Genomic DNA, 12,109 nt, shown 5'->3' on the forward strand with positions numbered 1-12,109 from the left:
AATGGAAACAATACTTTTAATTCCAAAAAATTCGCGTTTTTGTTACCAGAACTAATGGCTTTTGTCCTGACAATAATAACTGATACAGTAGAAAATAATATTATATCTTACAGTAGTAGGTTTTGGGGTATTTTGTGCAACTCTTACGAGACAAAAGTTCAACGTTATTAACAAGTGAAGTAAAGCGCTCACAGTGATGTAATGTAATAAGTAATAACTAAATAATACATCTAATGACAGTACGGGCTGTCAGTTTTGATTCATTTTATTCTTAATTTTATGTTAAAACTGCTACTGTAAAAAAGTCGTATATCATACGTGAGCGAAATACCATTATAAGTTCGTGAGAGCAGTATCACTCGCGCTAACGCGCTCATGACCCTACATTCCCGCTCTCTTATAATATAGCATTTCTCTCACTTATAATATAAAATACTATTATATTATAAGTGAGATAAATGCTATATTTTAAGCGAGTGAGAATTTAGGAATACAAGTCCGTTAGGGTACGTGTGCACTGGAAAGCAACTCTCACGAGAGTTCTGATTTTAATTTTATACGATCCTTAATCTTAAGTTGTCATTTCAAAATTCAGAGGTCTATTATTGCAATGCATTCAGTTATTACGAAAAAAATACACGTAAAACAGACTTATCGGAGATCACTGTCGCACTTCGAAATGCGTTCGTATTGTGAGAGTCGCTCACAAACTCGGAGAAACCAGGTAAAAACGATACGCTTACCTAGTTGAAGGCAGATCCGACCATGGCTTTAGGGGCTGATTTTGAAATTATTTCTCTCAAGCGCCCTCTCAAGTGGAGACGTACCTTTAGTGCGAGTGATACTGCTCTCACAAGCTTTATAATGGCATTTGGCCCACATGATATTCGACGTTTTATCTTACAGTAGCAGCTTTTACATAAAAGAAAGAATAAGATGAATCCAAATTGAAAGATAAAAAATCGTATTGCCGTTAGTTGTCATTAGATGTATTTAGTAACCATAGTTGTTACATTAGATTACACTACACTTGTTAATAATACAGAATTTTTGTCTCACAAAACAGTTGTATAAAGCACCCCAAAACGTACTGTAAAATAAATTTGTTTACAATATTATAGGTAAGTAAGAACTAAAAATTTCAACCAGCTAATTAAAAACAATTTTTTTGTGATTTATAAATTTGCTAATAAATATAACATGCGTGTAGGGAGTACTGTGGCGGCACAATAACACGTTGGTTACATTCGGTTCCTGAGTACCCCCCAAGGTCACCAGATTTAACCCCTTTGGATTGCTTCTTGTTCGGACATCTAAAAATACTATTTATGAAACTCCCATTCACACCATAGAAGAACTGAAAGACAAAATTACCGTGTGCTCGTATTATTCCTGTTACACTACAAAATGTGTTTGATGACATGAAAAGACTTGTCAATTTATACCATACCAATGGTTCAACGGATTTCCAACAGTTTCTTTAACGTTGTTTTCGCATCTTAGGTAAACTTATTCACAAATCTGCAGAAGTTATTTTCGTTCACTACTTTTTCTAGTTTTCAACAATCAAGAAATAGTCTCCGTTTGTAAATTGATTTATGTCAGTATGAAACCAACATTACACGTCTGTTTGTTTAATTGCATACTCTGAAAAGTATCATAAACCGAAAAGACATGCGTTCAAAATCGCACAGCATTCTTTGATCTAAATCATTAATAAACACACGGTATATAATAAGTAACTTATTTGTATAGCTATGCTTTCAACTCAGCTATTTTCGAACAGAAAGTTATGTTTTTATTGTAATTAGGTGTAATTATACGGTAGTTCACTAAGTTAATCCGTAACTGTTAATCCTAGAGTACGGATCAAATGTTTTTTGCACTCATGACCTTTTTTGATAGCTTTCGCGCATTCACCAGAGTGCGGGAGGTCGAACTTCCCGCACACGTGCATTTAACTTCCCGTTGCCATGGTAACCTTAAAATACTCGGGTAGTGTCAACATTGTGACGTGTTGACGGCGCTGTCAATGGCGTTGTTTATAAATAACTCACAGTTAATCTCTTCAGTTTAAAGGTTTATTCGTCGCAAAAAATATTGTACACAACACGTTCGTGAGCCTGCTTCCCGCATTCACGCAAATGCGGCACTCCCTTCGGTCGTGCCTCAAACAAGCGTTCATGCGGGAAGCAGGCTATCCCGAACTAGTTGCGTAAATTACTATTTCGCAACGACTTAATCCGTACTAGAAGCTACGCCTGAACTTTTTGCTTAAGTGTGCTGAATTTCATATCCGAAAATTATAAAAAACCTAAAGTGTTTTAAACAGAATGTTCTATTTGGATGGGCAAAATCGCCAAGCGTGAAACCAGATTTACATTGGAAAATGCTGACCGTTTCCCAATCACGTATATTACAGCTTGAAAATGTAGTCCGAGAGATTTGCTGCACTGACATAGTGTAGCCCTCGATCCGCTCCCATCTAAAAATAATTTCCGATTAATTTCGGTACGAATGTGCGAATTAGTTTGTTAAAGGCTTTCGTCAAATAATTTGGACCATACACTGCAGTGTTGGAATAAAATACTGCCTTAATGAAAATAAAAGGGAGCTTTCTCTTTTAATAACAAAAGCTGTTGTGCTGTAATAAATCGTCGGTAATTACGTTGCTAGTAACGATTATAAATCTAATACACACAGAGAGAGAATAAGCCATCCTATTTCCGGGGTTCTTCAATTCGGGGGGACGCTGCCACACCACTTCTGCCTGCATTGTCTCTGAAATCACCGGCTAATTGTTACGTACACACTGCGTATACATCTTTGAAGGATAACGGTAGCAGGGCTCCCTTTGTGTTCTGTTTGCTTTTCTCGATAGTTCCTCTGGATTGGAACACGTTGTAGTTATTAATTACGTCTTATCCTCTTTTCAATTAAGTAACAACTTTGTTCTCCACATATTACCTGTAAACCTTGCTGCTATTTCTATTAAGAAAATGCTCTGATTTTGTAACTTACGCATATAAATCATCTTCCGATGTCAAAATTTGGTAAATGTATTTAGTAATTTTAATCGAAAGAAACTTTAGAAAATTATGATCTATAACTTCTACTAATTCTTGAACACATTGAAAACGGATTTGTTAACCCTCACACTTTATATTTGCGTTTTTATGTTTCAGATTTATATAACACCAGTTTGGATTCTTTTTTCTGGAATATTTGATAGAAGTATCTACCACCTGAAGTTACTTTTGTAAGTTTTTTAATTTCTGAGTTAGAGAGAAGTATTTTAAAACAATCGAAAGTTCGTTTCTTGCTTTTTCAACGTTGTCTAACTCCTAGAATATGAAAAAGTAGGTCTTTCGTTTCCGTCCGCCTTCTGTTGTTCAGGTCGATTTATAAACTTGTCGCTGACGTTTCTCTTCGACACTGACGTTGCTGTTGTAAGATAAATACGCAGCGCAGGTATGCGTCGTTTATATTATCCGTTAACCTTGCCGTTGAAAGTTGGTATGCCGTTGGGATGACGTTCGAGATGAGCAACTTTTAATTTTCGCCGTTATTTTGCCATTAGCGTTGGGTTTTCAACTAACCAAATTGCGGTAGTGTGCTGTGCTGCCAACTTGAAGGAAAATCCCCTGAAGTAGGGGGACATTTTTCAAACACTAATTCCACGAAAGTCAACTTTTGATAGAGATAATGAGGTCCACTAATATTAAGCCATTTATTAATCACCTGTTCACCAAAACCCTCATTTTTTAAATAGCTGCAATCAATTTCTGCACTGTAGCTTTCTGTCAGTACTTATGCTTCGTTGAAGATAGTTCTCGACGTTTAAATAAAAAAAAGAGATTAGGTATTATGACTACAAGGGTTTACATTTTGCCCTTTTTTCTTAATAAATATGTGTTATGTGTAGTCTTCTTTTCACAAGAAGACATGGTAAAACATGCTTAAAATGGTAAATTTTTGTAGGTAAGTATCGATTTTGCAATTAGGCTCCGCCCCTTGGTCTGACAATGAATGAAAAATTTATCACAATTGTGCTTGGGATGGATATGGGTGGGGCTTAATTTCTGGCTTGTTTTTTTCTTAATATACATCGTATTCTTTGAACAACACGATACTCAAAAACATGTTTTTTATTTCTTGTAGAGAAATAGGGATTTTGCAATTAAATTCCGCCACCTTGGCTCACGACGAATAAAAGAATCACCACAATTGAGCTAAGACGGGTGGGCGAGGTTTACATTTTGCCTTTTATCTTAATATGTGTACTCATCTTTTCACAACAAGAAACTTAAAACATGTTTAAAATAGTACATTTTTGCAGGGAAACATCGATTTGCAATTACGCTCCGCCCCTCGGTCTGACAACGAATGAAAAATTCATCACGATTGAGATCGAGACTCGAGACGGATGGGTGGTACTTCTCCTTTGATTTCCTTTTTAATTAATACATTTATTTTTCTTTGTATAACACGATTACTTAAGAACATATTTCACATGATAATTTTCCAGTAGAAAAATAAGGATTTTATAATTAAGTTCTGCCTCTCGGCTTACGACGAATAAAAAAAAATCATCAGAATTGAAATAGGGCGGGTGGGCGGGGCTTATAGTTTGCCTTTTTTTCTTAATATACGTAGCAATCTTTTCACAACAAGAAACTTAAAACATGATTAAAATGGTACATTCTTGCCAGAAAATATGGATTTTCCGATTTTGGGGCGGAGCCTAATTGCAAAATCGATATTTCCTTATACAAATTTCCCATTTTAAACATGTTTTAAGTTTCATGTGAAAAGAAGTCTATACATATTAAAACAAAACGGCAAAATGTAAGCCCACTATATTTAGAAAAAAAGGCAAAATATAAAACTTGTCACATTAATGTCTAATGTCATTTGTAACCTGTCATTTAAAGTCGTCGTTTTTATTGTTTTAACGGTTTTCAAGTGCGAATTACACTAATTCTCGTTGATCCAAGCCCAAAACAACACAACGGTCGTTTTCAAAACTCCTGGTGGTTGCGTACGAAAATCGTGTTTATGCTAGGAAGCGAAGACTGTGAAAATGGTTTATTCTGTTGAACAAGACACTTCTTTCGTCGCTATGTCTTGTTAAAGCAATGGGACTTCGGAAAGGAAGAGTGGCTGTATTCTGTAACCGCCTGTAAGCAAGAGTATCTGGCCAAATACCCTCATTTAATAATTCAAGAAAGATCGTTAGAGGCTCACATTGAAGATGTAATCAACAGATTTGTTCGAACTGGCAATGTCAACAAAGATAAATCTTGTGGAAGGCTTGAGCAAAATTGCACAATTGAACAGCTGGTCCAAAGTTTTGACGAAAGGATGTTACAGAATATTTTAAAAATTAAAAACAGAGTGAACATGTCCCTTGAACAAAATGATGAACATTTTCAACATTTACTGTGATGTTTAACGGCAATAAATTTGTTTCTTTTTATTGTAATGAATTAGTTTTATTTTTTAAAAAGATGTGAAGCGTTTAGGCAACCGGTTATACAGATGCGTTTGGTCTTTGCCATGCGTCCTTGGGCAGTACAGACTTCCGTTCAGTTATATCTGAGAGGCGGCACGTTTACATGACCTACTGCGACCCTATAATCATTTTATAGAAACCCTGTACAACCCCTTTAAATACGGCAGAAGTTGAACATCAAAGTTACTATCAACGGCAACTTGGCAACGGAGTTTATAAATGACAATTTTCAGCTCTAAAAGCAACGTCAGCGGAAACAGCAACTGCAACGGAAACTCCAACGTCAAAAGCAAGTTTATAAATCCCTCTTAATAGACTAATTATGGTAAAATCTTAGCTGTACTTTAGGAATAAATATTCTGAGATTGTAAATCCTATATAAGTTTTATTAAATAATATGCTTCCACACTTGCCTTACCAGATTAAAAAAATGTATCTCAAAACTGAATAACATTATTTTACAAGTTATCTTAGAAACTACGAAACCAACAACAGACTTTTGAAGATATTTAATTACATATTAAATAAACTGACAATTTGCATTCTCTTGACATTCCGAGGAGTACTATTAATTAATTAATAATACGAAGAAACAAAATTTTCATTTAAAATGTGATATTTTTATATTATAATATTAACACTTTTATGAGTAAGAACTGTTTTAAACAAATTAATATTAATCAGTAACAATCTTGTAAATTGAAATGAGACCTTATACTTTGTGTTAACAAACCTGAAAGGAGAAATTTTTGACATAATCAACATTTATTTTAGCAACGGGAATAACAATTTTTAGCATTTATTTTTAAAGAGAAAGATACCACAAGCACCAGCTTAGTATTTTGAAGACTAAAATAAATCACGTCCTTGAGATTGAATTCTCTTTTTATAAATACTCGGCAAAAATCCAAGTTATCAATAAACTTTTATTAAATTCTTCCAAGTGTTTTTTTCACTTTTATATTCAGAACTGTTTAGAACTCTCGAAAAAATATATACGTTTTTATGTTGATTTGAAACAAGAAATATAAATTAAAATCAATACTTTAGCAAATATCCACAATATTAAATATTTCAGAATATTAAAGGAACGTTCGAATGTGTTCTTAAAACGGAGTCATGTGCATTGCTTTAAGGCTTTACTATACTCGAGATAAGAAATTCGAAATAATTAAAGTGAATAGCTAACCTCATGAATTATGATTGTGATTATAAGTGATTATCATTTTTACCATGAATAAATCGTTGGTTAATTTTAAATTTCGGGTAGTTAGAGCTCCGAATATTTTACTCGCAATATCCAATTCTTTCTAGTTCTCCTAAAACGATTTTATATTAAGCAAAGAATAGAATGAAAAAGCGTAAATTTTCCGAGACACAGTCGTTATCATTTAAATACCCTCATTATGGTCAAATTGTGTTAAAGTTAAAACTCTAACCGGGAATCCATTCATAAATAAATTAAAGTTTGCAGAAAAACTTCGTAAAAGAAATTTTAGATAGAAAGTAAAATCATTTTATTTAAAATTCAGCTTCACGTTTTTTGCTTTTTCCTTCATAAAGAGGTATCTCAAACATGCTTTAAGTGTATCATTGCAATGGCCATTTTGCTCTATTAACATTTATTACACGGTTAATATCTGCAATTTAAATTTAAAGCAACCACAAGCGAAGTTAAAAAAAATAACGTTACAATTTTTTTTACAACGTTGTGAATGCTTTCTTGTAAGGGAATGTTATATATGTAATTTTATAAAAATCGTGTGTCAAATAGCTGAAAGTAATTAATTAATTTGTTCAGTTCTTATTACTTATTTCAGATTAATTAATAATTACCTCATATTAAATAGTTCAAGTGGATTATTTAAGAAAGATCCGTTGGAATGTTAAAATTTCAATAATTTTGAAAATGGATATGAGTTACTTTCTTTACTTAACTTAAAAAAAATCTTTGTGATAGGAAAAGTATGAGCCACAATTAAAGTTCTGGTGGTTTTAGTTGATCCAGTTTTCGAAAGTACATCAAGATTTATAAAACTTAATTCCCATAGTATCTAAAATTTATTCAACTCTGTTAATTAGAAGCTACTATTTGTGAAGTTTCAAAGTTAAATACAGAATGCCAGGTAAGCCCAGAGTTTTTTTTCTATCGATCTACTCGTGTCATCGTATTAGTTATTTTTTGATTTATGGATACGATCACCAACATGCCTTCAGATGTTAATGTTTCTGATTTTCCTATACTAACAATCTATCCATCCTTGTGTAACGTTTTTGTTAATAAATCGCTGCATTTTAAAGTTCGTTACCTGCAAGTGAAGTAGTAAAACTATACGAGTTCTAAAACACTTTATACAAAGAAGATATTCTAGTGTGTCTGGGTGTTAAAGCTGACGAGATGAAATGGGATAAATGTAAGTTTACGTAGAGCAAACAACATTACATTGCGATAAGCTGGAGTAGTCGCAATCGCCTTAATTACGTAGAGAAAGAAGGAGCAGGTGAAACGACCAACTCGACGCCACTAGGTCTGAAGCTGGAACATTTTGCTTGCCTTTTCGAGCCATATCTCACAGTTCTGAAGTCAACAACACCAGAAAGCTACAAGTAGGTCACCAGATCTCCCGAGCTCCACAGCTGGATTGAACTTTGTATTCGTACGAATATTGACAAATAAGACGTTCGAATTTGCCGAAGCTAAACTGGAAAATTCTGCGGAACTCACACACATACTTTACAAAAGATTTGGGTCTAATTTTATCCATAGCTTTACATTAACACATCTTTATTTTTGCATATCAGGTTTCCTATACCATATGCAGACGAGCAAAAACATGAAACTGTATTTGAAAATTTAACAAAAATTGTAATTCACAAGTAAATAAAAATCAAATTTTGACATCAATAGATTCTAGACACAAAAATCTTGGTAATTTATGCAGGGCTCATATATTATTCTATAATTTGGGGTGCATTTCAAATTGGCAATACCGTCGTAAAGTCGCTCATATAATATGCACTGTTTATGGACTTTACATGTGCAAATAAAAGTGAACTGAATAAAAGAAAACGATACGTGGGGTTAAATAGTAGGTTTACTTTGAATGTTTTTATAAGCAATCCAAAAATGTAATGTACTGTACTATTTCAAAATACTGGATATGTTATAGCTCGACAATTAACACAAAGTTCATGTACCTTTCTTTTCTATGTGCCTTAGATTTTTCACTTCTTTATTTGTTTGTGTTCTAATAAAGATAACAATCGAATTTGTTTATAGTTTATTATTACTTTATTGTGTCAGTCCAGCCCGCCGGTGCCTTGATGAAGCAATAACATATCAGCTTAAAAAAATGGTGTTGTTTTTATTTGTTTTATTAAGCAAAAATGTTGAGACCCTATCAAGTTTGTCAAGTTTTCGAAGGGATAAGTGGATACATTTTGGTTAAAGATTTACCATGCTTACGATAAACTTAACGTTCGTAAGGTTTCAGAGCATTCGGTTTTGTAGTTGCTAAGTTAAATTACAAAATGTTGTACCTGTTTAATTTTGTTTCCAAAAATTTGGTTAATTAAGGTAAAGAATAAAAGCGGATTAATACAGAAATATGTTACTTTACAGAATTTAATTAGGATTTACTTTACAAAATTTTGATATGACATCAGCAAATTGTTGAAGGGAGTTATCAGATAAATTTTGATTAGTGTTTGACGATATTCCCAAAAACGCTATATCTAACTTTCGTAACAATCAGTTCAGTAATGTCGCGAATTATCCTATCTGATAAAATCGGTGAGAAACAGACGACAGACATCAATCGACAAATAATATTAAATAACGCAATATAAAATATCCAGTGTAGTTTTTGTACTAATCATTTTAATTAGTGTGTTGTTTCTACTATACATTGCGTAATATGTCGAGGGTAAAATTTTAAAGCAACCTTTAATTTAATTAATGGAAAAAAGGGCGTCTTAAAATTATAACGGATAATTATGTTACCCATGCTACACGTATGTGATGACAGCAAATCCCAGGACGGACAACAATTCAACACGAAGTTTTTTTTTTGAAACGCACTGGCATACATTTTAACAACATTAACGAGCTAGCGGGGCTAAAAACAACACGTCCATTATGTGAGAGTGAAATCAAATTAGAACGCTGAGAGCTTTCGCAGCAACCCCCATGCCTCTACAAGCGTGCAGGTGAAATAACGAACGCCCCATCCTTTATGCCTTTTAATTACTATTTTACTCCTTATTCAGGCTTCAGTTGCACTAAGAGTGATATTCGGTGCTAATGAAAGAAACGGTGGCACTTTAGCAAACTCCTTGAACCAGAGAATGGAACCTAAAATAATTCACAAGAATATGTGGAGAACAGCTAAAAATAAAAACCGTAGATCGCGATAATAATCGTTTCTGATTAAAACGCCATCTCGCCTGGTCTTATAAATGAATTCATTATCCTTAATTACTACCTTAAAAAGACATTTTATCCAATTAAGGAAGCGCTTGTGTATCTTTTCGGAAAAAATATAGCTTCTAACGAAGGGATTTCCTCTAGAACTTCATGTAAATAAATCTCCAAATGCAATCTTTTAATTAAAGTATTCATTCTTGCGATTTTACGCATAATTCAATAGAAATTCAGTACGGAATTTTTTTCCAGTTGTAACTTATGTGTATGGTAGTGAATATACATGGAGCAGACGTGATAGGTATTCATAAGGCAACGTGCTATGACGAATGTGTGCCTTTATGTATCATAACTGTACGAATAAAGAATGTATTTGTGTGTACGAGCCGCTGCGACACCAGATTTTCCTCTATAACGTTCTGCCGCACCGCTTTCAAATCTGATAAATATTTATAAGCCTATAACGTTTCGACGATGCTAAAAGCTTTAAAATTTGTCATAACACCCTTAGATGCATATAAATCCACCGTCATTACCTTTATTAATATAAGCGAAATATCGTCTTATAATTGACTTTTACGCAACTCAACATATTATTTTTAAGCTAACAATTAAATAATTAGTTTAATCGGCATATTTGTACATCCGTTAAATGGATAACATTTAAAAAACAACTCAAAAATTAGTTATCACTCAACAACAGCAAAAAAATAAATTAGTTTATAAGACACGTTAGACTTTTTTAATTAGAATAGATGGGTTAGAGAACAACAGAAAATTAAATTAAATACCATAGTTAATAGGGTTTTCCACTAAAGTTTAAAATCAAATTTTAACTAAACATTCTGAAACAATATCTAAATACATGTACAAAAAACAAATTTGAACTATTTATAAAACATAATCGCTTTGAAAAAAATTGTCAAAATAATAGAAGAGTGAGAGGCCGGCTCAAAGTTGCAGTATTTCGCGGTTAAAAGTGTAACCAATCACTTTGAAGCGATGGCAGCGATGCTGTGTTGCCAAACCTGCTGGTTTATTATATTGAGGTAGGTCAGAGTGTGCACGTGTTTTTGATCAACTTGGCCTGTTCGTTTTATTCCTTAAATATAAACAAATTAAATAGAAAAAATTGGCACGATGGCGAAACAGTGTTTCTTCGTTGGGTGTGATAATAACTCTACAAATAATCCAGAAAAATTATTTCTTACTGTTCCCCAAAAAGTGGATCGGAGGAAGTTATGGTTTGAAGCTGTGGGAAGAACATACATACCTGGGAAAAGTTTGTACTGTTGTGAAGATCATTTTGATGTAAGTATAGTAAATATTTCAAAAATTTGTATGTCGGTATCTACTTGTATCACCTTATTAACAAATTTTCTTTAATAAAGTTGGAAAAGGATGCTGAAAATTGGATTCATTTCAAATTAATGGGTACACGCCTAATGTTAAAAGACAATGTGGTTCCAAGAAGCATGGTGAGGAAAGAGACTTCGTCCCAATTCACACCAACTTCAAGGAAACGTAAGATGGAAACACAACAGCACAGTAGAGGGCTTCGAAGGAAACTGTTTCCTGAACCTACTGTACCTGGTACTTCACAGGATGTAACAGAGGATGTAGAAGAACTGCAATTAAAAACAGTGGCTTCACCATCTGGCATGTTTGTTAGTGCAAAATCGCCAGAAAAATCAGTTTCTCCTTTAAGAACAAAAAGGAGAACTCTTAGAAAAGCAACTCAGACAAGAGTTAGCACAAAAGATCAGTCATCAATGACCTCAGTTGAAGTGGCAGATAAAAGCACAAACACTCTTCGATCATTATCGTCACAAATATATCAAAGCCCCCACAAACCTATTCAGGGATCATCGACATCATTGTCATCATCCTCCCTTTCACTCCAAAGTGGAAGTGTTTATGAGCCATCATCGGAGTCATTGCATGAAACTAATATGATATCCAAAGAACTATTGGTGAAAGTGGAAATATTCAAAATTGAAAATAATAGCAGATTTTATCTGGGCTTGCCCAAGTCAGAATTTTTTTTCATCAAATTACTCCAAGAAGAATTAGAAGTTCCTGTAGAACATATTTATATCGTTCTTAAGAAAATACGAACAGATGACCAATTTGTACGATTAGGGACAGATTTTGCATTAAGCACTAGTGGT

At 33.5% G+C, this 12,109-nt stretch overlaps 1 protein-coding gene across 2 annotated transcripts in view; it reads right to left on the reverse strand.

Annotated features, from left to right (window-relative positions):
- The window catches only part of LOC135124656 (zwei Ig domain protein zig-8-like), a 289,793-nt gene that overhangs the window by 145,476 nt on the left and 132,208 nt on the right, over positions 1-12,109 (reverse strand). The window lies entirely within an intron of this gene.

The sequence above is a fragment of the Zophobas morio genome, unplaced genomic scaffold, assembly GCF_036711695.1.
Source record: "Zophobas morio isolate AGI-343-1 ecotype UQ-CSIRO unplaced genomic scaffold, CSIRO_AGI_Zmor_V1 ptg000007l, whole genome shotgun sequence".
Taxonomy (NCBI): Eukaryota; Metazoa; Arthropoda; class Insecta; order Coleoptera; family Tenebrionidae; genus Zophobas; species Zophobas morio.